Source organism: Schistocerca cancellata, chromosome 2 (genome assembly GCF_023864275.1).
Source record: "Schistocerca cancellata isolate TAMUIC-IGC-003103 chromosome 2, iqSchCanc2.1, whole genome shotgun sequence".
Classification (NCBI taxonomy): domain Eukaryota; kingdom Metazoa; phylum Arthropoda; class Insecta; order Orthoptera; family Acrididae; genus Schistocerca; species Schistocerca cancellata.
Window position 1 is genome coordinate 641,262,820 of NC_064627.1, and position 27,683 is coordinate 641,290,502.

Consider the following 27,683-nt stretch of genomic DNA (forward strand, 5'->3'; position numbering starts at 1 on the left):
CAACGGGCTCTTCAGTAACACCACAACTCTGTGGATGATCATACATTTTCCACGCGTTTTACGCAGTTTGTTTTATTAGTTGTGCTGAATATTATTATTGTAAATATGTTGTCAAGTTACAAATTTTATTTGTTATTTAAGAAAGAGAATACGCATGGTATGTTAACATTTTGGAAGTAGACACGCTGCTTGTCAGGGAAAAGCAATTGTCAAAGAGTGCAATAAATCGTAAATACATTATCGCTGGGCGTTCGAGCGCGCCAAAAAAGTAGCAGTTCGGAGTCGCAAGGAGAAGACTGATATCACTGGCTGCGTATATTCGCCGGTGCGCCCATGCAAAAGTGCGGAGTTAAAAAAGTCTGTTTCCGAAGAGCGGAGCGCTGAAAACTGAAATGGTTGTTTTGGCGGATTTTAATATGGGCAAGCTATGTGTATGGCATTCATTGGGCCCAGTACAAATGCAGCAAGAGTAATTCAAATAACACCAAGAGTACTGTGGGCCCTTGTTTTTCGCTATGGTATGGAAGATCAACCTGTGCCCTATTTTACCACTAAATGTAGCCGCTCGACAAACCAACGGCACCAAGAAGTGAAGTAAGACCTAGACTCTTTGTAACTAGAACTGTAATAGGCTGACCAGCGTAGTTGGAATTTTATTGCTTAAATAACATTGCTTTCGTGCTTATTGTCACGTAAATAATTTTCCTAAAACATTATCCAAGTAGCATCCATCCTATCCCTTTGTACGAACCCAGGTATGTGGTTCAAATGGCTCTGAGCACTATCGGACTTAACTTTTGAGGTCATCAGTCCCCTAGAACTTAGAACTACTTAAACCTAACTAACCTAAGGACATCACACACATCCACGCCCGAGGCAGGATTCGAACCTGCGACTGTAGCGGTCGCGCGGTTCCAGACTGTAGCGCCTAGAACCGCTCGAACCTAGATAATCAGAAGAACTGAAAACGAGGTGAACATTGATTTATTAGATTAAGAATGCATAATTTTTTCAAGTTTTGGACAGTTACGTAATAACGAATAATGTCATAAACAGAACGATGCAAAAGCCAGTATTAATTCATTTGCTAAAAAATAGACTAACTTTCATAATAAAAAATTGACAGTAAAACTTTACGTAACATGGTCATTGAATTTCATGGTCAAAGCACAGTTCTATAGATTGAGGCATAACTTGTAACTTTTATTACAAAGAAATATCAGAGTAACTGATAGGTAGATGAGAGTCCTTACCAATTAGTAAATTCAAACAATCTTTTTGTTTGCTACAATTACGGCAGTCAATATTACGGTGAGTAACGTAACAAAAACTTTATGTCTACAGCCAGTAAACAATCTTCCTTTAATTGATCTTTCAAAATTTATGTAATATGTCGTATGTATCTGGGTGTGGTGTGAAGTGGTGTGCGTTAGGTACTGTTCCTGCTTTATGACCCCAATAACTACTCTTACATAAGACTACCTGCAAATATAAAGTACATTTTCAATTTAATTATTCTTGTTCCGGTGAGGAACTGGCAACCGTTGGTTATTTTCATTAATGACATACTTAGAAAACCTTTTTTCCGAATTTTACACTAACTACTATTAATCAAAAATTAGTTTACGTAATAAAAATATATAGAGTTAACCGAATTTTGTTTCTAATCGTCATTGCTAAAATACTGAGCAGTGGCGATTCGGTTATAACTTCATCTACTTCTCTCGGTTCTGCCTTATTCTTCGGAGTAGATGCCTTTTCCCCACATCGAAAGGGTGCAAAAAAAGGGCAGCTCGTTTTGTATTATCGGGTAATAGGGGAGAGAGTGTGGCAGATATGATACGCGAGTTGGGATGGAAGTCATTAAAGCAAAGATGTTTTTCATCGCGGCGAGATCTATTTACGAAATTTCAGTCACCAACTTTCTCTTCCGAATACGAAAATATTTTCTTGAGCCCAACCTACATAGGTAGGAACGATCATCAAAATAAAATAAGAGAAATCAGATCTCGAACAGAAAGGTTTAGGTGTTCGTTTTTCCCGCGCGCTGTTCGGGAGTGGAATGGTAGGGAGATAGTATGATTGTGGTTCGATGAACCTGTAAGTAGGCAGTTTAGATTTTTATATTGGTAATACCACGTAGCGCTCTGTATGAAAATCACTGGCTGTGCTGTGTGCAGTCTGTGGCTAGTTTGCATTGTTGTCTGCCATTGTAGAGGGGCAGCTGGATGTTAACAGCGCGTAGCGTTGCGCAGTTGGAGGTGAGCCGCCAGCAGTGGTGGATGTGGGGAGAGAGATGGCAGAGTTTTGAAATTTCCAATACTGGATGTCATGAACTGCTATGTATATTATGATTTTTCAACACTATTAAGGTAACTATGCCTATCAATAGTTAGTGCCTTCCGTAGTTTGAATCTTTTATTTAGCTGGCAGTAGTGGCGCTCGCTGTATTGCAGTAGTTCGAGTAACGAAGATTTTTGGTGAGATACGTGATTTGTGAAAGGTACAGATTAATGTTAGTCAGAGCCATTCGTTTGTAGGGATTTCTGAAAGTCAGATTGCGTTGCGCTAAAAAATATTGTGTGTCAGTTTAAGCACAGTCATGTATAATTGTTCTAAGGGGACGTTTCATATGTCGACCCTTAGCCGAGGATACCTACCTGGAATCTTCTGATTTTTTCTTGTAGTTTGTGTAATTAGTGTAGATTTTGTTTATTGCTAGCGCGTAATTGTAGAGAGAATCTCCTTTGTAATTGCAGCCTTTCATTGTTGTACAGTAAAACAGTTGTCGCATGCATGTAGATTTGCACCAAGTATTTCGCAGCTGCGCTTGCAATTAACGAGATATTATTTTCAGTGCTATGTTAATGTGTTCTCTTATTTTTGCTCTTCAAATTGTGCTTTTCTGAGTTGTCGTGTGAAAGATTGTGACAATAATGACTTGTGAAAAACGTAACATTAGGCTCCAAAGTAAACTGATAAATAATAGTGACGAAGAGCGTAGCTTATCAGCACCACTGTGTAGTGAATTAACAGACATTCGAAGTAGTAATTTGATAATTGTGCATAGGGAAATGGAGCGGGCGGCAAATAATGGTGTAGACAGTGAAACAGGTAGTGAACAGGGAAGCATTATCGATCGATCGGTCGGCAACAGCTCGCCTCAGGAATCCGAAATGACAGAACACAATACTGCAAATACTGTAGACTTAGGTTTTGGGTCCTCACCGTTTTCTCAGATGAGTCAAGCCACATTTTTTGCTTGTCAAAATGTGAATGTTGCCGGTGAAAATGCACTGCCAAAAAGCATAGAGTAACATATTCCAGACACTAATACATTATTATTGCAATTAATGCAAAAAATGGAACAAAATCAGAAACAAACACAGCAACAGTTAGACACAATGGAACAAAATCAGAGACAAACACAGCTACAGTTAGACGCAATGGAACTAAAGCTTCAAAAGTTAGACTCAGTGGAACATAAGCTTGAACAAACACGTGAAGATTTAACTACTGAGTTACATAATATTGAATAGAAAAGTCAAAAAGCCTGTAATGATGTAAAAACACAAATTTGTGAGCATTTCAAACCTATTTTTTCGCGGCATGAAAATGCATTACAGAATCACGAAGCAGCCATAAAAGAACTCCAAACTATTGTTCATGAAAATCACGACACCTTGCAAGCTAAAATTGACTCAGTTGCATCTGCCGATTCGGTTATGCAACTTGCAAAAACTCATGAAAACTTAAAGGACACAGTAGATACGATTTCAACACAAATGGACACACTGAAACTTGGTTCAGAAAAACACACTGAGAAAATAAGTACACCATTGGAGAAAGTAGCCGAACTTTCGGATCAGTTCACTAACTTATCTGCAAAGGTAGATGATGATCTGAATGACACAAGACCTATAGCCATCACTGACACAGAAGAGTGCGAACAAATTAAGAAATTCAAACAAAATCAGAATAAAATTAATACGCAAAACCAAAGAGAAATCCGGGAAGTACAAGATCAGCTGACACAGGTAATACAAGAATTACATATTTCAGAGGCCACTCGCGCTCCAATACGGGAAGAGGGACATAGAAATACGGAACAGCCACAAAATAATAACTCAGGGCACTTCGGAAATTATGAAAGAAATTGGCAAGGTACCCCGAATTTTGAGATGGAACCGCCGACACGACGTAACAATGACCAATATGCTACTCGCCGACACGATGATTTTGACTATAAGCTGTTCATTACTACACGTAAATTCAAAACGTTTAAGAATTCTGCCAACGACATTCATCCACAAGCGTGGCTCCATCAATTCTCTCATTGTTTTCCTCCCAACTGGTCATTGGAGCACAGGTTAGAATTTATGTGTGGCTACTTGGAGAATGAACCAGCTGTAAGAATGCGATCGGTCATTCACGATTGTCACAGTGAAGGAGAATTTTACCATGCGTTCCTCTCAGCATATTGGTCTCAAGCTACACAAGACCGAGTAAAACATAGCATCATAATGATGAAACATTTCGAACAATCTGAATTTTGCAGTCTTGTGAAATATTTTGAAGACATGTTGCACAAGAATCAGTACCTGTCAAACTCATACAGCCCCTCAGAACTCATATGCATTTGCTTAATCAAATTACCTGAACATTTACGACATATTATTTTGGCAGGACGTTGCAAAGACGACATTGAAGCTATTCAGGGACTGTTACAAGAACTGGAAATTGACACTGACAATCGCGGAATGCAAAAACAGGAACGTAACAATTACGGGTAACACCCGTCACAATTCCGCAATGACAGAAATAATATATGACAAGGCTATTCTTTCAATGTAAATCGTGACCGAAACAGACACCACCCGTATGACAACCGTTGGCAGAGTAGTAATAATTACAGGGAAAGATCACCTCTCCGCGGTAATGACTATCACAGAGACAATCAGAGAAACAGACAGTATGGGAACCAAAATAATTATTATCAAGGGAGACAGAATAATTTTAGACGCAATGGTCCAGCGCACAGTTACGATTCAGGGAGAAATTCTCCACCACGTGACCGACAAGAAAGAAACTATGGAATCTACCGACATGACGACAGACGATATGATCGTAACGACAGACCTGAACTGCATCAGAACTGGCGGAATTTAGACAGGGAAGGCCCTCTTGTCACGGTGAATTTGTAGAAGTTAGGTCTCCAAATCCCAATAACGATGCGCGCCAACAAAGAGACAATAGGCAATGACTCACACCGCTGGCAGCCACAAAACGTACTTATGAAACTGACGACGCAGCTGCCGTAGCTAGTAATTACGTAAAAGTGGAAGACATTAGGGACATCTTACTCCAGGAACACGACGTAAAACATAACAACATTGCATATCCTGTGATTCACATTACTGTAAATGACGTAAAATTTATGGCAGTACTTAACTCTGGCAGTCCCATTTCAGTAATTAGTGAAACAGCTTTTAGCAAATGCAACAAATCGAACGATTGCCCTACACTTCCATTACGTAAGATTAAATTACAAGGTGCAATCTTTGGAAAAAGTGAAGATGTACGCCAACAAACCAATTTAGAATTCTTTTGCCAAAGCCACAGCTTCCCTATGAACTTTCTTATTGTTCCATTATTGTCGACGGAAATTATACTGGGAGTAGACTTTTTGAATGAATACAAAGCAATCTTAAGCTTTCACGATGCTGAAATAAGTTTAGAGAAACAAGGTAAGTCAATAGCTTTGAAATTTGAAGACTGGCTCTCAAACCATGATGAGAAAATTAATCGGCTTTACCTTCTGTTAGACAACAGTTCGGAATATTCTATGGAACTAGACACTTACAATCACTCTGCAAGTACTGACAGGGATGATATCGATGGCATATTTGAAATTAATGAGTTAATTCAGAATAAAATTCAAACAATTGAGAATTGTAATGACACTGATAGGCAGGACCTTTTTGAGATTTTACAAGCACATTCCACAGTTTTTACTCACAAAACAGGAACAATCAAGGGATTTCAATACCAATTTCGTGTTCGTGAGCATACTAAATTTTGTTTATACCATACGTAACTCCAGCACATTATAGGGACCATGTTAGAACAGAAATACAATCTATGCTTGATGAGGGCATTATTGAGCCTGCAGTAAGCTCATACAACAATCCGTTACATGTTGTTGAGAAGAAAAATGGATCGATCAGGCTTGTCTTAGATTCGAGACAAATCAATACTATCATTATTCCTGAAACAGACAGGCCGCAGACGATGGAAGAACTTCTTCAAAATTTTAATGGTGTAAAAGTGTTGTCTTCCATTGATCTCAGATCCAGCTTTTATCAGATCGAACTTCATCCAGAATGTAGAAAATACACAGCATTCCTTTGTTTCGGCGTTTGTTATCAGTTTCGGAAACTTCCTTTTGGTTTGAACATTTCTTCGGCAGCATTCATTTGTGGGTTAAATTCCATATTACCTGAGTTCTTAAAACGTCACATCACCTTATATGTGGACGATATTCCAATAGCAGAAGCTTCATGGGAACAACATAACCGCATCCTCAACAGTTTGTTACGTATTTTTGCAGAATCTGGAATTACAGTTAACTTGGAAAAGTCTGAATTCGGTAGGTCAAAGGTGAGGTTTTTGGGACATATTATTTCTTCTGAAGGCATTCAGCCGGATACTGAAAAGTTAGAAGCAATCAAAGCCATTCCAGTTCCATCTACAAAAAAACAAGTCCGCAGTTTTCTAGGTCTCGTAAATTTTTATCGTCGTTTTCTGAATACGCAAATTCTGCTTACACCAAAACTTTGTTCTCTCACTGGAAAAAATACTATTTGGAACTGGGACGAACAAGCACAGTTGGAATTCAATTCTTTGAAAGAATCGCTACTTAACGCGCCAATACTAGCTCATCCAGATCTGTCACAAGATTTCTGTCTTAGCACGGATTCTTCTAAAGTCGGTCTTGGTGCCCATTTATTTCAAGAAGCCATAGAAAATGACACTACCATTCAGAAAACCATTGCTTTTGCTAGCCGAGTGCTAACAAAATCTGAAAAAAATTATTCTGTTACTGAATTAGAAGCTTTAGCTATCGTTTGGGCATTTAACAAATTCTGTTTCTTTCTTTCTGGCAAGCACGTAAACGTATACAGTGATCATTGTGCATTACAATTTCTTATGTCTTCAAAATTAAATCATGACAGGTTAAAACGTTGGGCATTGTTTCTGCAATAATTCCGCTTCACAGTAGTCTACATTCCCGGCAAGGAGAACATTGTTGCGGACGCGCTGTAACGCGCACCGGCTGGGCTTGAGAAAAGTAACACAGAAGGCAACCTTGAGAAAAATTTCAGTATTCTTTACATTCAGAAAGTCGCCTTTGAAAACTTCATCTCCACATCTTTAAAGGACATTGCTCATGAACAAGACAAAGATCCGATTTGGAAAGACATCAAAAGTAAATGGCATGAAAAGACACACACTCCGATTCGGCTTTATTACCTGGTTAGAAACAACATACTCTTCAAACGCTGCACCGTTGATGACAAGCTATGGTTACTTTGCATTCCAGACGATTTTGTTAATAAGCTCATTTGGTACATTCATTTCAGCTACGCACATTTTGGCCCACGAAAATGTTATCATATTCTTCGAACGACTTGTTATTTTAACAATATGGAAAAGCGAATTCGAAGAGTCTTGTCTATTTGTAAACTTTGTCAAAAGGCGAAACCATCTACTATCTCACATCGTGCTCCGTTGTTTCCTATTATTCCCTCTAAATTAAAAGAATTTGCTGCTGTTGATCTCTTGGGACCGCTTGTCAGAACATCTAATGGATTTTCGTACGTTCTAGTCGCTGTTGAACTTACTTCAAAATTTGTTTCTTTCACACCGTTACGTAATGCCACTGGACGGTCTGTATCCAACGCCTTTGTTAAAAATTTCTTACATGAAGTTGGACACGTCAGTAAAGTCATTTCAGTTAACGGACCGCAATTCAGATCTGCTGTTTGGTCACGCATGCTTCGCAACCATAAAATCAAACCTGTTTTTATTTCATTGTACTCATCACATTGTAACCCATCTGAAAGGATTATGAAAGAAATCAATAAGCTTTGCAGACTTTATTGTCACAGAAAGCATCAGCATTGGGACAGATATTTACACTTATTTCAAAATGTGCTGAATGAAATGCCTCATGATTCCACTGCTTTACCACCTACTCTTGTACTGAAGAATGAAGAACCACCGAACAGAATCAGAGAGCTTGTACCTTTCCCGAATACACGTAAACTTCGACACAAAGACATAATTCATTTGGCTCTTAAAAATATAAAATCTGCAGCAGACAAAAGGAGAAAACTATACGGTAAAGCAAAAGCAAAGAAATTATATATTGGTCAGAAAGTTCTCATTAAAGCTCATTCATTGTCACATAAGAAGAAACACTTGAGTCACAAATTCTTTCTAGTTTACAATGGACCTTACAGAATCCGACGTATTCCACATGATAATTGCGTTGAAGTTGAAACTCTGCGTACTAGGAAGAGTAAAGGTTTACACCACATTTCACATGTAAAATCGTTTATTGAAAGATAATCTGCTTTTTAACTCTGTCTTTGCGATATAACTTTTCACTTTACATTGCTAGTATGCTTTGTCAGACTTAGAATCTGTTAACATGCAACAATGTTTGAAGTTAAATATCCAGTCAAGAACCAAGAGAACTTATTTAAACAGAAATTACGAATGCATTGTTATTGCGAACAGACGACACAGTGTAATTGTGTGTGTACATTCTTGCTTGTTAGTTGCACGATCACATAACGACTATAAGTCTCACACACTTAGAACATTTACCAGTACTGCTAATGAGATTTTAATGCAACATTTTGGTTTACTTGAAAATACATTCTGGATTTAAAGTACTTTCTGTGAGATACCAGATGACACAGTGGTTAGTTTATGTGACAGCTACACGATTTTATCACGACACCACTAATGAGTGACAATTGACAATGTTGCTTTTGCGGTGTATCTGTTTTATATCTGCACAGTTTTTCTGAATTATTCTGGAAAGTAAAACATGTTTTAGTAATAACTTTTGTGGTATAGCTACAAGGAGACAGCCTTTTCCGTAGCACAACAATACGTTACAGCACAGTACTTTCTTCATCACGGCAATAAGCGTAATAACTAAGATATCTATATGCAAAGCATTTCACTTTTGTTTATCATGAGGTAAGTACATTGGCTTCTGCAGAACGTAGCTTTCGGAGGAAAATAACTACTACACTTCCACAGAGATTATCTTACAACAAGATGCACATTTAGCGCTACAGGACACGCATTTCAGTGATTAATTTTGTACTTAAAACATTTATTTTTAAAGATTTTTGAATTACAAAGAAAGTTTTCAGTGATACATTTCATTCCATTGCTGTAATCTGTAACACCTGAGGGTATAATTACATTAATCCTCAGGGAGGTCCACGCTTACTTTGTGTACCATGTGTTTGGCAAGCACAAGGAGCCCTAGTATGGTATTTGCTTATACAACTTTACACATCGGTACCATATTTCTCTAACTCATAAATTACACAGCTATCTGATCATTTAACTGAGAGATAAACATTTTTTTTACTACATCAGTGACACATGTTTACGCAATTACAGAGTTGGATAACTTCACACTTACGAAATTGTATTTTGTCTGTACTTTGTGAACTCTTCATATTTTTTTGGAACCATTGTGATACTATGAGAGCTTTGAATGATGTATTTGGTATGGGATCTCGATTTTTAAAGTACGTTTGAGGTAGATGACACTATTGAAAACTTTACAGAAGCTCTCCTGCGAACCTTGCAGAACTAGCACTCCTGAAAGAAAGGATATTGCGGAGACATGGATTAGCCACAGCCTGGGGGATGTTTCCAGAATGAGATTTTCACTCTGCAGCGGAGTGTGCGCCGATATGAAACTTCCTGGCAGATTAAGACTGTGTGCCCGATCAAGACTCGAACTCGGGACCTTTGCCTTTCGCGGGCAAGTGCTCTACCAACTGAGCTACCGAAGCACGACTCACGCCCGGTACTCACAGCTTCACTTCTGCCAATACCTCGACTCCAACCTTCTTAGGTAGGTCTCCTACCTTAAGTTTGGAAGGTAGGAGACGAGGTACTGGCAGAAGTGAAGCTGTGAGTACCGGGCGTGAGTCGTGCTTCGGTAGCTCAGTTGGTAGAGCACTTGCCCACGAAAGGCAAAGGTCCCGAGTTCGAGTCTCGGTCGGGCACACAGTTTTAATCTGCCAAGAAGTTTCATATCAGCGCACACTACGCTGCAGAGTGAAAATCTCATTCTGGAAACCTCCCCCAGGCTGTGGCTAAGCCATGTCTCCGCAATATCCTTTCTTTCAGGAGTGCTAGTTCTGCAAGGTTCGCAGGAGAGCTTCTGTAAAGTTTGGAAGGTAGGAGACGAGGTACTGGCAGAAGTGAAGCTGTGAGTACCGGGCGTGAGTCGTGCTTCGGTAGCTCAGTTGGTAGAGCATTTGCCCGCGAAAGGCAAAGGTCGCGAGTTCGAGTCTCGGTCGGGCACACAGTTTTAATCTGCCAGGAAGTTTCAGGGACTGATAGTGTTTGCACGTGTGTTAATAATTCAGCAAGGGACTGGATAACAGCATTGCTGGTTCTAAGGACATTTAAAAAAAAAATTTTGTGAGTGCACAAGTGGTGGTTTATGGACTTGCTACATTATCCGCAAGACTCTTCAATGGTGATTGTGCACCTGCACAGTCACAACAGATGGCTGCTGGCCATCTCTACACGGACTACAGTGGGTCTGCATCTTTGATGACCCACCAATACCATTATTTCTACAAGGACTGCAGTGGGTCTGCACCTCTGGTGGCCCACCAATATCACATTCTCTACCATGAATACAGTGGGTCTACTCTGTGATGACCTACCTACCAATATTCATCAACTTCGACTGACTCTGCGGTGGGTTTGCTCTGTTGTGGCCCATTACCTGTCTGCATGTCAAGAGTCAGCACTGTCTTTCCGTTGGAAGGACAACATTACTCCTTCAAGACTGCATGGAATTCCATTACTTCTGTGTGCAATTTCTTTTACTAATGAGACTTTGTGAAAAAAAGAACTGTAATTACTATTATGATGAATGATCAGGACTATCTTTATGCACTGTGAGATAATTTTAGCTTTTGACCAACATTGTATCAATAAGTGTGTGCATTTGATTTCTTTGTTATTGTAATTATGAAAAATTTTATCAAATCATTATTGGCCACTGCCCAAAACTATTTGTAAAATTTTTTGTGGGGAGCATGGGGGCTATGTAAGTAGGCTGTTTAGATTTTTATATTGGTAATGCCACGTAGCGCTCTGTATGAAAATCACTGGCTGTGCTGTGTGCAGTCTGTGGCTAGTTTGCATTGTTGTCTGCCATTGTAGAGGGGCAGCTGGATGTTAACAGCGCGTAGCGTTGCGCAGTTGGAGGCGAGCCGCCAGCAGTGGTGGATGTGGGGAGAGAGATGGCGGAGTTTTGAAATTTCCAATACTGGATGTCATGAACTGCTATGTATATTATGATTTTTCAACACTTTTAAGGTAAATACATTGTTTGTTCTCTATTAAAATCTTTCATTTGCTAACTATGCCTATCAGTAGTTAGTGCCTTCTGTAGTTTGAATCTTTTATTTAGCTGGCAGTAGTGGCGCTCGCTGTATTGCAGTAGTTCGAGTAACGAAGATTTTTGGTGAGGTAAGCGATTTGTGAAAGGTACAGGTTAATGTTAGTCAGGGCCATTCGTTGGTAGGGATTTCTGAAAGTCAGATTGCGTTGCGCTAAAAAATATTGTGTGTCAGTTTAAGCACAGTCATGTATAATTGTTCTAAGGGGACGTTTCAAACCCTCTGCCAAGCGCTTAAATGTGAAATGCAGAGTAATCATGTAGATGTAGTCATGTAGATGTAGACATTAGGTATACGGTCTAATAGAAAAACCTAATTAGCCGGAGAGAAAGAAGGGTTATGAGCACTATCACCAAGCTGCATTTTTCTCCTGCAGTAAGTTCATTCTAGACTCAGCGGTCAATGACGTGCTCTTCCAATCACTTAGTGCCCGTGAATTTATTAGAGCGCTTACCAGAGGGAAGGATTCCGACAGCACACTCTCCACGACGATTCTCTCATCGGCAGTCCTTTTCGATTTTGCAGCGTAGACTGCTTACGACCTTGTATTTCTTTTGATTTTTTCCTAATTTTTGACGGCCATTCCAGTGGTGTTCGTTGACGTGTGTATCTATCTTTCTCAGAACAAGAGTGCCCTTCCTTCCATCTTTATATGTTTTATTACGTAGCGCTGTACAAAGTTGCCAAAACTTAAGTATATAATTGAAACCTAATGCCTGCATTTACTTTCTTTTCTCTTTTGGTGAATTTTTCTCTCTGTTTTGAACAACAAGTGCTGAAAATTTTATAATACCGTATACTCGTAGTCACTGAAATTCTAATTGCACGCGCGTACTTGTATTTCGCAGTGACTGAACGATCGTTTACGTTATGTGAGCAAGGAGCTTGTGACACTTCTCATAACTCCCTGAAAGGATGCCAATATTCCTTCCCAAAACAATTTCGTAGTTGGTCAATAAATCCTCTGATGGCACAATGTGATGAACACGAATGTTTTTGACTGAATGAAGGTCCTAGAAGAATTAGAAGCTTCCAAACAGCGGCATGACCGATCTGGTCGCATGCAGAGCAGAGATTAATAATTGTGATATAACGAATAGTTGTCGGTTATTCAGCCTAATAACGTCAAAAAGACACGATATTTCGGAAAGCCTATTTCTCGCCATTTTCAGGTGCTCCTGGTGACTTCGTGACATCTGCTGCGTGCCACATTTGTGTGTTTCACCCAGTCATCAGGAACGCGTGAAGATGGGAAGAAGTCGGCTTGCCAAAATGTCGCACCTTTTAGACAACGCCACCCTTCTGAATGTCCAAGAACTATACAAGATTTTCCTACGTCGGGAAAATGTAAAATCATACAGATGTGCTACCACACTCAAGTGTAGATAAGGACCTTTGATGACACATATAGGATATGTCTCCTGCAGTAATCACTTCCACAAGGGAACGTTCACTGCGCTCACGGAAAATTTTGTCACTTCTCATGAACTATGAGTATACAACCACTTTTCAATGCTCACTGACAGCAAAATTTTCATCGGCATTCAATGTACGAAAGTCAAGTGATATCCTGTGAAATTTGTGAACAAGACTTTCCTACATGTCACTGTGTTCTCAGCAGAAGATCTACATCTACGTGATTACTTTGCTATTCACAATAAAATGCCTGGGAGAGGGTTCAACAACCACCTTCAAGATGTGTCTAAACTGTTCCACTCTCTAACGGCACGTGGGAAAAACTAGCACTTAAATTTTTCTGTGCGAGTCCTGATTTCTCTTATTTCATCGTGATAATCATTTCTCCCTATGTAGGTGGGTACCAACAGAATGTTTCCGCAATCGGAGGAGAAATCTGGTGATTGAAATTTCATGAGAAGATCCAGTCGCAACGAAAAACGCCTTTGTTTTAATGATTGCCACTTTAATTCACGTATCATGTCTGTGACACTATCTCCCCTATTTCGCGATAATACAAAACGAGCTGCCCTTCTTTTTATTTTTCCGATGTCATCCGTCAGTCCAACCCTATGCGGATCCAAAACCTCACAGCGATACTCCAGAATAGGGCGGACCAGCGTGATGTAAGCAATCTCTTTAGTAGGCCTGTTGCACCTTCTAAGTGTTATGCCAATGAATCGCAGTCTTTGGTTTGCTCTACCCACAATATTATCTATGTGATCGTTCCAATTTAGGTTATTTGTAATTGTAATCCCGAAGTAGATTAGTAGAATTTACAGCCTTCAGATTTGTGTGACATATCGCGTAATCGAAATTTAGGTGATTTCTTTTAGTACTCATGTGAATAACTTCACACTTTTCCTTATTCAGGGTCAATTGCCACTTTCCACACCATACAGATATCTTATCATTTTTCAAGTCTTTTGATCATCTGATGACTTTACAAGACGGTAAATGACAGCATCATCTGCAAACAATCTAAGATGGCTACTCAGATTGTCTCCTATGTCGTTAATAAAGATCAGGAACAATAGAGGGCCTATAACACTTCCTTGGGGGCCGCCTGATATTACTTCTGTTTTACTCGATGACTTTCCGTCTATTAATACGAACTGTAACCTTTCTGACAGGAAATCACGAATCCAGTCGCACAACTGAGGCGATAATCCGTAGGCACGAAGTTTGGTTAGAAGACGCTTGTGAATAACGGCGTCGAAAGCCTTCTGGAAATCTAAAAATATTGAATCAATTTGACATCCCCTTTCGATAGCACTTATTACTTCTTGAGTATAAAGAGCTAGTTGTGTTTCACAAGAAAGATATTTTTTGAAACCATGCTGACCATGTGACAATAAATAGTTTTCTATTACTTCATAATGTTCGAATACAGTATGTGTTCCAAAACCCTACTGAAAATCGAAGTTAGTGATATAGGCCTGTAATTCAGCGGATTAATCCTACTTCCCTTTTTGAGAATCGGTGTGACTTCAGCAATTTTCCAGTCTTTAGGTACGGATCATTCTGTGAGTGAGAGGTTGTATATAATTGCTAAATATCGAGCTATTTTATCAGCATACTCTGAGAGGAACCTGACTGGTTTACAATCTGGACCAGAGGCCTTACCTTTATTAAGCGATTTAAGCTGCTTCGTTACTCCGAGGTTATCTAATTCTATGCTTCTCATCTTCTCATCTTGGCAGTTGTTCTTGATTGGAATTCAGGATTATTTACTTCGTCTTCTTTGGTGAACGAGTTTCGGAAAACCGTGTTTAATAACTTTGCTTTAGTGGCATTGTCATCAATGACTTCACCGTTGTCATCGCGCAGTGAAGGTATTGATGGGTCTTGCCAATGGTGTGCTTTATGTATGACCAGAATCTCTTTGAGTTTTCTGCCAGATTTCGAGACAGAATTTCGTTGTGGAAATTATTAAAAGCATCTCGCATTGAAGTACGCGCCATATTTCGAACTTCTGTTAAACTTTGCCAATCTTGGGGAGTTTTCGTTCTTTTAAATGTGGCATGATTTTTTCGTTGTTTCTGCAACAACGATCTGACCCGTTTTCTGCACCATGGTGGATCCGTACCATCATTTACTAATTTATGTGGTATATATCCCTCAATTGCTGTCGACACTGTCTCTTTGAAAACACTTCACAACTTTTCTACACTTACATGATCAGATCGGAATGAGTGAAGGCGTTAAGAGCATTTTTATCAGCTTTTTTTAAATAGATACACTTTGCGTTTCTTTTTGATGGTTGTAGGTGTCACGGTATTCAGCCTAGCAGCAACTGCCTTGTGGTCGTTAATCCCTGTATTCGTCACAATACTCACTATTTGTCCAGGATTATTTGTTGCTAATAGGTCAAGTATGCTTTCGCAACCATGGGCTCATGAACTAATTGGTCAAAATAATTTTCTGCGATAGCATGATTATACACGTCCTTAATGAATGTTTATGTTACGTTATTATGATATATTTTTTAGAACAGACGTTCTCCACCTTTTTCCGATGTCATTGTAGAGTTGGCCTTCTATGTAGCTAAACTTAACCAAAAATAAAATAAATTAATAAGGCTCGGCAGTGAGGTTAAAAATATCTATACAAATAAAAACAATTGTCGTATATATTAAATATCGTCACGTGAGAACGCCTTGACCAATTTAGGTCACTTTTCCTTTTTGTTGTGTTCGTTATTCTCAGGGAAAGATTTGTGTGAAAGACAACTTTTTCAGAATCCACCGGAAAAGCGGGAAAAATCAATTGTGGGGGACCATCACTTACGAAGTGCGCGATCATTTTTTTTCTTTTCCTTGTGGTGTTGGAAGATAAAAATGTATCTGCATTTCATTTGACAGTTTTCATAACAACAAACATTGGTTTGATAGTTATGCACAAAATATGTAAATACCTATCTAATATATAACGTGTAAAGGTGGTTACAGAATATCTCGAAAATATCTCGACAGATTTACTTCATATTCATACAGACAGAAAGGGAGGCGGGGGAGGTCCAACGTCTCCTTGCTGCAGTGGTAACACCGGTTCCAGTCAGATCACCGAATTTAAGTTATGTCGGGCTGGGCTAGTACTTGGATGGGTAACTATCGGGTCTGACGAGCGCTGCTGGTAAGCATGGTAAACTCAGCCCTTGTGAGGCAAACTGAGGAGCTACTTGTTTGAGAAGTAGTGGCTCTGGTCTCGGAAACTGACATACGGCCGAGACACCGGTGTGCTGAACACATATCCGCATCCAGTGACGTCTATGAGTTGAATATGACACGGAGCTCGGACGGTACCATTGGGCCTTCATGGCCTGTTCGGTTGAAGTTTAGTTTAGGCGGGGGAAGAGGAGGTTGACACAGAGGGGGGGAGACGGTCATCGATAGGGAGATTGGGGAGGAGAGGAGGAGATATACGGAGAGAGAGAGGGGGATGAGAAGTTGCTCAGAGAGAGGGGAGGGAACAAGTAGTTTTGAACGTCTACGGAATTCCCATACATTTTTAGCACTTGCAAAGCGTTGCCTGGTTTGCTAGTATTGTTTTTGTTGTTGTTGTGGTCCTCAGTCCTGAGCCGGGTTTGATGCAGTTCTCCATGCTACTCTATCCTGTGCAAGCCTCTTCATCCCCCAGTACTTACTGCAACCTACATCACTCTGAATCTGCTTAGTGTATTCATCTCTTGGTCTCCCTCTACGATTTTTATCCTCCACGCTCTCGTCCAATACTAAATTGGTGATCCCTTGATGCCTCAGAACATGTTCTACCAACCAATCCCCTCTTCTAGTCAAGTTGTGCCACGAACTCCTCCTCTCCCCAATTCTATTCGATACCTCCTCATTAGTTATGTGATGTATCCATCTAATCTTCAGCATTCTTCTGTAGCACCACATTTCGAAAGCTTCTATTCTCTTCTTGTCTAAACTATTTATCATCCATGTTTCACTTCCATACATGGCTACACTCCATACAAATACTTTCAGAAATGACTTCCTGATACTTAAATCTATACTCGATGTTAAAAAAATTTCTCTTCTTCATAAACGCTTTCCCTGCCATTGCCAATCTACATTTTAAATCCTCTCTACTTCGAACATCATCAGTTATTTTGCTCCCTAAATAGCAAAACTCCTTTACTACTTTAAGTGTCTCATTTACTAATCTAATTCCCTCAGCATCACCCGCCTTAATTCTACTACATTCCATTATCCTCGTTTCGCTTTTGTTGATGTTCATCTTATGTCCTCCTTTCAAGACACTATCCATTCCGTTCAACTGCTCTTCCAAGTCCTTCGCTGCCTCTGGCATAATTGCAATGTCATCGGCAAACCTCAAAGTTTTATTTCTTCTCCATAGATTTTAATTCCTACTCGGAATTTTTCTTTTGTTCCCTTTACTGCTTGCTCAATGTACAGATTGAATAACATCGGGGATAGGCCACAAATCTGTCTCATTCCCTTCCCAACTACTGCTTCCCTATCATGTCCAACGACTCTTGTTACTGCCACCTGATTTCTGTACAAATTGTAAATACCCTTTCGCTCCCTGTATTTTATCTCTGCCACTTCAGAATTTGAAAGAGAGTATTCCAGTCAACATTTTCAAAAGTCTACAAATACTGGAAACGTGGTTTTGCCTTTCCTTAATCTATCTTCTAAGATACGTCGTAGGGTCAGTATTGCCCCACGTGTTCCAATATTTCTACGGAATCCAAACTGATCTTCCCCGGTGTCGGCTTCTACCAGTTTATCCATTCGTCTGTACAGAATTCGCATGTGTATTTTGCTGCCGTAACTTATTAAACTGATAGTTCGGTAATTTTCACATCTGTCAAGATCTGCTTTCTTTGGGATTGGAATTATTATATTCTTCTTGAAGTTTGAGGGTATTTCGCCTGTCTCACACATCTTGCTCACCATATGTTAGAGTTTTGTCAGGCCTGGCTCTCCCAAGGCTGTCAGTAGTTCTAATGGAATATTGTCTACTCTCGTGGCCTTGTTTCGACTCAGGTCTTTCAGTGCTTGGTGTGTCAAACTCTTCACGCAGCATCATATATCCCATTTCATCTTCATCTACACCCTCTTCCATTTCCATAATATTGTCCTCAAGTACATCGCCCATGTATAGACCCTCTATATACTCCTTCCACCTTCCCACTTTCCCTTCTTTGCTTAGAACTGGGTTTCCATTTTGGCTCTTGATATTCATACAAGTGGTTCTCTTTTCTCCAAAGATCTCTTTAATTTTCCTGTAGGCAGTATCTATCTTACCCCTAGTGATATGCGCCTCTACATCCTTACATTTGTCCTCTAGCCATCCCTGCTTACCCGTTTCTCATTTCCTGTCTATCTCATTTTTGAGACGTTTGTATTCCTTTTTGCCTGCTTCGTTTACTGCATTTTTATGTTTTCTCCTTTCATCAATTAAATTGAATATTTCTTCTGTTACCCAAGGATTTTTACGAGCCCTCGTCTATTTACCTACTTGATCCTCTGCTGCCTTCAGTTCTTCATCCCACAAAGCTACCCATTCTTCTTCTACTGTATTTCTTTCCCCCATTCCTGTTAATTGTTCCCTTATGCTCTCCCTTAAACTCTGGCCAACCTCTTGTTTAGTCAGTTTATCTACATCCCATCTTTTAAATTTCCACCTTTTTGCAGTTCCTTCAATTTTAATCTACAGTTCATAACCAATAGATTGTGATCAGTGTCCACATCTGCCCCTGGAAATGTCTTACAAATTTAAACCTGGTTCCTAAATCTCTGTCTTACCATTATATAATCTATCTGATGCCTTCTGGTATCCCCAGGCTTCTTCCATGTATACAGAATCCTTTCATTATTCTTGAACCAAGTGTTAGCTATAATTAAGTTATGCTCTGTGCAAAATTCTACCAGATGGCTTTCTCTTTCATTTCTCTCCCCCAATCCATATTCACCCACTATGTTTCCTTATCTCCCTTTTCCTACTGTCGAATTCCAGTCACCTATGACTATTAAATTTTCGTCTTGCTTCACTATCTGAATAAATTCTTTTATCTCATCATACATTTCATCAATTTCTTCGTCATCTGCAGAGCTAGTTGGCATATAAACTTGTCCTACTGTAGTAGGCGTGGGCCTCGTGTCTATCTTGGCCACAATGATGCGTTCACTATGCTGTTTGTAGTAGCTTACCCGCACTCCTATTCTTTATTCATTAACAAACCTACTCCTGCATTACTCCTATTTGATTTTGTATTGATAACCCTGTATTCACCTGACCAGAAGTCTTGTTCCTCCTGCTGCCGAACTTCATTAATCCCACTACATCTAACTTTAACCTATCCATTTCTCTTTTTAAATTTTCTAACCTAACTGATCGATTAACGGATCTGACATTCCATGCTGCGATCCGTAGAACGCCAGTTTTCTTTCTCCTGATAACGACGTTCTCTTGGGTAGTCCCCGCTGGAGACCGAATGGGGGACTATTTTACCTCCAGAATATTTTACCCAAGAGGACGCCATCGTCATTTAACCATACAGTAAAGCTGCATGCCCTCGGGAAAAATTACAGCTGTAGTTTCCCCTTGCTTTCAGCCGTTCGCAGTACCAAAACAGCAAGGTCGTATTGGTTATTGTTACAAGGCCAGATCAGTCAATCATCCAGACTGTTTCCACTGGAACTACTGAAACGGCTCTGCTCCTCTTGACGAACCACACGTTTGTCTGGCCTCTCAACAGATACCCCTCCGTTGTGGGTGCACCTACGGTACGGCTATCTGTATCGCTGAGGCACGCAAGACTCCCCACAAACGGCAAGGTCCACGGTTCATGGGGGGGGGGGGGTGTTGCTAGTATTCCAATATAAATAAAAGGTTACATTTTATTGCTAGTATTACAATAAAAATAAAAAGGAACCGATATATTAAAGCGAAAATTGAAGGCAAAAAGTGACACGGGAGGAAAGTATAATATAGTAGATGGAAACTCATGTTAACTCAATCTTCCGTCGGTTCTTGCTTGAACAACATTACAGTAAATGAAAAGCGCTGGTTTGCTTTTGTTCAGCTGTATTAATTTATCTTGTTAACCGGTTTTCATCTTACAAGGAAATCCTCAAACTTTTACTGACTACTGTCGCCAAAGAAGTTAAATGTTGTTTATATTGCAATACCACCAAACTGTCAAAGATGTCATTTACTGTGCGTATGTGCTTCAACCTAGATTTATTACTTCTCTTGCAATGTAGTTTTTCAAACATTGTAACTTCTTTGGCGAAAATAGCTAGTAAATATCTGATGATGGGCTTGTAAACTGGTAACCAGTTAACACAATAAATTAATACTGTAGAACAAAAGCTAACTAGAAGCAAAATCGTTCATTTACTCATAATAGTATCACTAAATGTCAACTACGACTTCCGTTATTCTTCCCTTTAGCAACACACGGTCATGAGACTACAGAAAGTGTATTGCATATGTTCTCGTAAGCCACAATGGTTAGGTTTTCGTCTTGAGTTTTTTCATGTTTCGTGTCTACCAAACGAGAAAAGTAGGACAAGCTAATTTTTTAGACGTGTCGAGAAAACTATTTTGTACATATTCCTATGTCAGATGTAGAGTTTGCGCATACTCTCGAATATCAGAAGAGCCAGCAATACGTTCAAACCTAGAAAAGAATGTACAGTAAAGTGGCATTAACATTCGATATCAAATTTTGTACCAGGAAAGGTTCCGGGGCTGTCATATGCCATGTTAAGTCCAGGTCCTCATGGGGACGGCGTTTGCGGATAAAATAATTTTATCGATGCTTCCACAACAGAATATGTACAGCCAGTGAACTGATATTACAGCTACAAATTTTGGAAGAAAGAAAGGAAGATTAGAGGTTAACGTCCCGTTGATAGCGGGGTCATAGGGAGCATTTACCTGGAGCGTTTTAAAAATCTTAATCTGGGTGGCCCGACGTGTACTTGGCCGTCGTAGTCCCGAATGCGAGTCCACTGCCCCACCTCAAGCGGTACAAATGTTGTAAACATCAATGATGTCTCACATACAACAATGATGAAAGAGCTCATCCATCAGTATTGACGAATCAATTCACCAGCGTACTTGCATCATATTGGATGCAAGATTGAAAGAATAACTTTATTCGCAGTTATCTAGATGGATACACGTAGTCGATAATAATGTCTAAGGCTCAAAACTGCCATGCTGCAGAGGACTTTCAACTTAAGTTTCTAGAAAGTTTATGCTCACGAAGTCAAAAGTTTAAAGAGACGGCTGAAATATTCAGTGTTGGTAATTATCCTGATCGTCGCAAATATAAACCTATGGCTGAACTGTTTCATTGTTATTACCAGAAAATATTGCTTTACTCCACAGCAAATGTAATTCGAGCATTTAATTCTTATATTGATTCCAGTTTTGCTACAGCATGTACATGTGACTGTTATCACAATGGCAACAGGTAGGGAATGCCTTCAGACATAGATCAAAACGACAGGCGCAATAGGATTAGTAACGACTGGACGGGTATTAGAAAAAGTTTTCGAGACGACAGTCGTTACCACGACACAAGCCTTATCAGTAAACAAGAAGAGATTCACAACAGTAATGTAAAACGCAGCTTCCGGCCCCAGCCACAGATAAACTGTAATAGCCTTGTTTCAACAATACGCTTAAATACATGAAATATTACAATAGAGTCATTTCAAAATGGACTTCTAGTGGAAATAGTGACAAAGGTAAAATCTGACACAGAAAAAACTGCGAGAGTATAGAGGCTTAGTCGCAGAACAGTGTTGTCAATTCATGCAGACTTGAAGCTGTTGATGCTGATTTCTTGTGCCATTAGTGGAATAGTAACGACAAGACAACTTCCTAAGATCATAAACCTCAAGAAGATATTGGACTAAGGGAAAATTGTTTACTTCGTGATCATCGAATCTTGAATAATACACTACTGGCCATTAAAATTCCTACACCACGAAGATGACGTGCTACAGCTACGGACGCGAAATTTAACCGACAGGAAGAAGATGCTGTGATATGCAAATGATTAGCTTTTCAGAGCATTCACACAAGGTTGGCGCCGGGGGCGACACCTACAACGTGCTGACATGAGGAAAGTTTCCAACCGATTTCTCATACACAAACAGCAGTTGACCGGCGTTGACTGGTGAAGCGTTGTTGTGATGCCTCGTGTACAGAGGAGAAATCACGTTTCCGACTTTGATAAAGGTCGGATTGTAGCCTATCGCGATTGCGGTTTATCGTATCGCGACATTGGTGCTCGCGTTGGTCGATATCCAATGGCTGTTAGCGGAATATGGAATCGGTGGGTTCAGGAGGGTAATACGGAACGCCGTGCTGGATCCCAACGGCCTCGTATCACTAGCAGTCGAGATGACAGGCATCTTATCCGCATGGCTGTAACGGATCGTGCAGCCACGTCTCGATTCCTGAGTCAACAGATGGCAACGTTTGCAAGACAATAACAATCTGCACGAATAGTTCGACGACGTTTCCAGCTCGGAGACCATAGCTGCGGTTACCCTTGACGCTGCATCACAGACACGAGCGCCTGCGATGGTGTAATCAACGACGAACCTGCGTGCACGAATGGCAAAACGTCACTTTTTCGGATGAATCCAGGTTCTGTTTACAGCATCATGATCGTCGCATCCGTGTTTGGCGACATCGCGGTGAACGCACATTGGAAGCGTGTATTCATCATCGCCATACTGGCGTAACATCCGGCGTGATGGTATGGTGCGCCATTGGTTACACGTCTCTGTCACCTCTTGTTCGTATTGACGTCACTTTGAACAATGCATGTTACATTTCAGATGCGTTACGACCCGTGGCTCTACCCTTCATTTGATCCCTGCGAGACCCTATATTTCAGCAGGATAATGCACGACCGCAAGTTGCAGGTCCTGTACGGGCCTTTCTGGATACAGAAAATGTTCGACTGCTGCCCTGGCCAGCACATTCTCCAGATCTCTCACCACTTGAAAACATCTGGTCAATGGTGGCCGAGCAACTAGGTCGTCACAATACGCCAGTCACTACTCTTGATGAACTGTGGTATCGCCTTGAAACTACATGGGCAGCTATACCAGTACACGCCGTCCAAGCTCTGTTTCACTCAATGGCCAGGCGTGTCAAGGCCGTTATTACGGCCAGAGGTGGCTCTTCTGGGTACTGATTCCTCAGGTTCTATGCACCCAAATTGCATGAAATTGTAATCACATGTCAGTTCTAGTATAATATATTTGTCCAGTGAATACCCGTTTATCAACTGCATTTCTCCTTGGTGTAGCAATTTTAATGGTCAGTAGTGTATAACTGAGAAGGAAGAAGATTTGTATGTAAACAAACTGATAGTGACAATTATAGAGAAAATTTGTTGGAAGATAGTCAACCTTTGAAGAAGTCTGTTCTCTATTCTGAAATTCGTGTAATTTCTGGCAATGGTATTGATTGTAGACACAGCAAGCAAAGCCACGATGATCCCAAATGATGGTTTGAAGACGTAGAATGCTAAGACACGTACGATAGTACTCACTCCGAAGGTGAATCTGAAAGATACATTTTTGGAGAAACGTGATGAAGTAACTGAAGAGGTCGTACAGTTGTGGGATTTCAAAGAAGAGAACCGGAATCAAGTTTATTAAGAGTTGAATGACTTAACGCCGATGCCATACTTCGCACAGATTAATTAAAGAGGAGTACAGAAAGAATAGATATGAACCCGCTGGGTTAGCCGAGCGTGCTAACGCGCTGCTACCTGGAAGCGCGCTGGTAGGCGCGCTGGCTCCGGATCGAATCCGCCAGGCGGATTAACGACGAGGTTTCTAGGCGATTTTCCACATCCCTCTAGGTGAATACCGGGCTGGTCCCCACGTCCCGCTTCAGTTACATGGCTCGCAGACACCTGAACACTTTCGCACTATTCCATGGATTACACTAGTCGAAGACAGTTGGGGTACACTAATTCCTTCCCGGGGGTACTGGGTGGCGGCAGGAAGGGCATCCGGCCACCCCTTTAACTAACATTGCCACATCCGACTAACCATGCCGACCCTGCGTATCTGCAGGAAAACGGCACAAGCAAAAGAAAGAAAGAAAGAAACAGAAGGAATAGATATGAGCAATGGATTATGGATAGACAGACGAAAAACTGTATAACGATTTGAGGAAAACCGGAAGGAACCTAAAGTTGCCATTTATGTAAATGATGAATGTGATAAAAAAAAAAGCTTCAGTAGGATGTGAATAGGTGGGTGTCGAAGGATTGCCAGGAATCATCACATTGCCACTGGTTGGATAATTCAAAAGTAGCAGATATGATAGTCGGATGCTTCTATAGACCACCTGCATCAGCAACCGTAGTAGTTGAGCGCCTCAGAGAGAACCTGCAGAACGTCGTGAAGAAGTTTCGTGATCATACTATTGTAATAGGGGGAGACTTCAATCTACCAGGTATAGAATGGGATAGTCACACAATCAGAACTGGAGCCAGGGACAGAGACTCTTGTGACATTATCCTGACTGCCTTGTCCGAGAATTACTTCGAGCAGATAGTTAAAGAACCAACTCGTGAAGCTAACGTTTTAGACCTCATAGCAACAAATAGACCGGAACTTTTCGACTCCGTGAATGTAGAAGAGGGTATCAGTGATCATAAGTCAGTGGTTGCATCAATGACTACAAGTGTAATAAGAAATGCCAAGAAAGGAAGGAAAATATATTTGCTTAACAAGAGTGATAGGGCACAAATCGCAGAATATCTGAGTGACCACCATGAAACGTTCATTTCTGAGGAAGAGGATGTGGAACAAAAATGGAAAAAATTCAGAAACATCGTCCAGTACGCCTTAGATAAGTTCGTACCGACTAAGGTCCAAAGCGAGGGGAAAGATCCACCGTGGTATAACAAGCACGTACGAAAGGTACTACGGAAACAAAGAAAGCTTCATCATAGGTTTAAGAGTAGTCGAATCATAGCTGATAAGGAAAAGCTGAACGAAGCGAAAAAGAGCGTAAAGAGAGCAATGAGAGAAGCATTCAACGAATTCGAACATAAAACATTGGCAAACAATCTAAACAAGAACCCTAAAAAGTTTTGGTCATATGTAAAATCGGTAAGCGGATCTAAATCCCCTATTCAGTCACTCGTTGACCACGATGGCACCGAAACAGAGGACGACCGAAGAAAGGCAGAAATACTGAATTCAGTGTTCCGAAACTGTTTCACTGCGGAAAATCGTAACACGGTCCCTGACTTCAGCCGTCGCACGGACGCCAAAATGGAAAATATTGAAATAAACGATATCGGAATTGAAAAACAACTGCTATCACTTAGTAGCGGAAAAGCATCCGGACCAGACGAGATACCCTTAAGATTCTACAGTGATTATGCTAAAGAACTTGCCGCCTTTCTATCAGCAATTTATCGTAGATCGCTGGAAGAACGTAAAGTACCTAGCGACTGGAAGAAAGCGCAGGTCGTTCCCATTTTCAAGAAGGGTCATAAATCAGATGCGAATAATTATAGGCCTATTTCGCTTACGTCAATCTGTTGTAGAATAATGGAACATGTTTTGTGTTCTCGTATTATGACGTTCTTAGATAATACAAATCTCCTTCATCATAACCAACATGGATTCCGCAAACAGAGATCATGTGAAACTCAGCTCGCCCTATTTGCCCAAGAAATTCACAGTGCCGTAGACACTGGCGAGCAGATTGATGCCGTATTCCTGGACTTCAGGAAGGCATTTGATACGGTTCCGCACTTACGTTTAGTGAAAAAAATACGAGCTTACGGAATATCGGACCAGGTTTGTGATTGGATTCAGGATTTCCTAGAAGAAAGAACACAACATGTCATTCTTAACGGTTCAAAATCTGCAGATGTAGAGGTAATTTCGGGAGTACCGCAAGGAAGCGTGATAGGACCTTCATTGTTTACAATATACATAAATGACTTAGTTGACAACATCGGTAGCTCCGTGAGGCTATTTGCAGATGACACGGTTGTCTACAAGAAAGTAGCAACATCAGAAGACTCGTACGTACTCCAGGAAGACCTGCAGAGGATTAATGCATGGTGCGACAGCTGGCAGCTTTCCCTAAACGTAGATAAATGTAATATAATGCGCATACATAGGGGCAGAAATCCATTCCAGTACGATTATGCCATAGGTGGTAAATCATTGGAAGCGGTAACGACCGTAAAATACTTAGGAGTTACTATCCGGAGCGATCTGAAGTGGAATGATCACATAAAACAAATAGTGGGAAAAGCAGGCGCCAGGTTGAGATTCATAGGAAGAATTCTAAGAAAATGTGACTCATCGACGAAAGAAGTAGCTTACAAAACGCTTGTTCGTCCGATTCTTGAGTATTGCTCATCAGTATGGGACCCTTACCAGGTTGGATTAATAGAAGAGATAGACATGATCCAGCGAAAAGCAGCGCGATTCGTCATGGGGACATTTAGTCAGCGCGAGAGCGTTACGGAGATGCTGAACAAGCTCCAGTGGCGGACACTTCAAGAAAGGCGTTACGCAATACGGAGAGGTTTATTATCGAAATTACGAGAGAGCACATTCCGGGAAGAGATGGGCAACATATTACTACCGCCCACATATATCTCGCGTAATGATCACAACGAAAAGATCCGAGAAATTAGAGCAAATACGGAGACTTACAAGCAGTCGTTCTTCCCACGCACAATTCGTGAATGGAACAGGGAAGGGGGGATCAGATAGTGGTACAATAAGTACCCTCCGCCACACACCGTAAGGTGGCTCGCGGAGTATAGATGTAGATGTAGATGTAGATGTAGCAATAGTTCATAATCTAAACAGCATTCGATAAGAATTAAGGAGAGAAAATAATTTTATGAATCTACTGTAAATGTTAATTTTTCCTAAAATGTTTTGTGGCAGTTATATTGTTTTTCAAGTCAGGCTGCTCCAAAGTTCTAATTCAGGTATTGTATTGTGTGTTTACAACTTAAAATCACTATTTCTTTATAACATTATTCATTTAGATAGGTCAAATACGTTCCCTAGAATGGTTGATAGACTGTGTCGGGGAAGCTGTTATGGTTAAGATTACTTTTTTTTAAGTTTAATTTGATTCAGTTTCATGTCTTGCATCATGTTATGTTAAGATATTCTTTTGTTGTAACGGTGAGGATATGTGAGGTGACCATATCCTCGGAGACACGAGATGTCATTTCACATTATTATACATTCACAGACGATTAAAATTCTTTTTATGAAAATTAATACCTGAATTCGCCCCTGAACTCAATACACCTTGATGTAGGTGTTTCACTATAAAAGTACTGTAAAGCAAAGGAATCTTTCAGAAGTATACTGCACTTCCCTGATGATAACGTGAAAGGCGCTTCTTTTGTTTATGTCAACCACTGCATACTGTTCTCATGATAACTGCGTGCACCCAGCAGAAGGG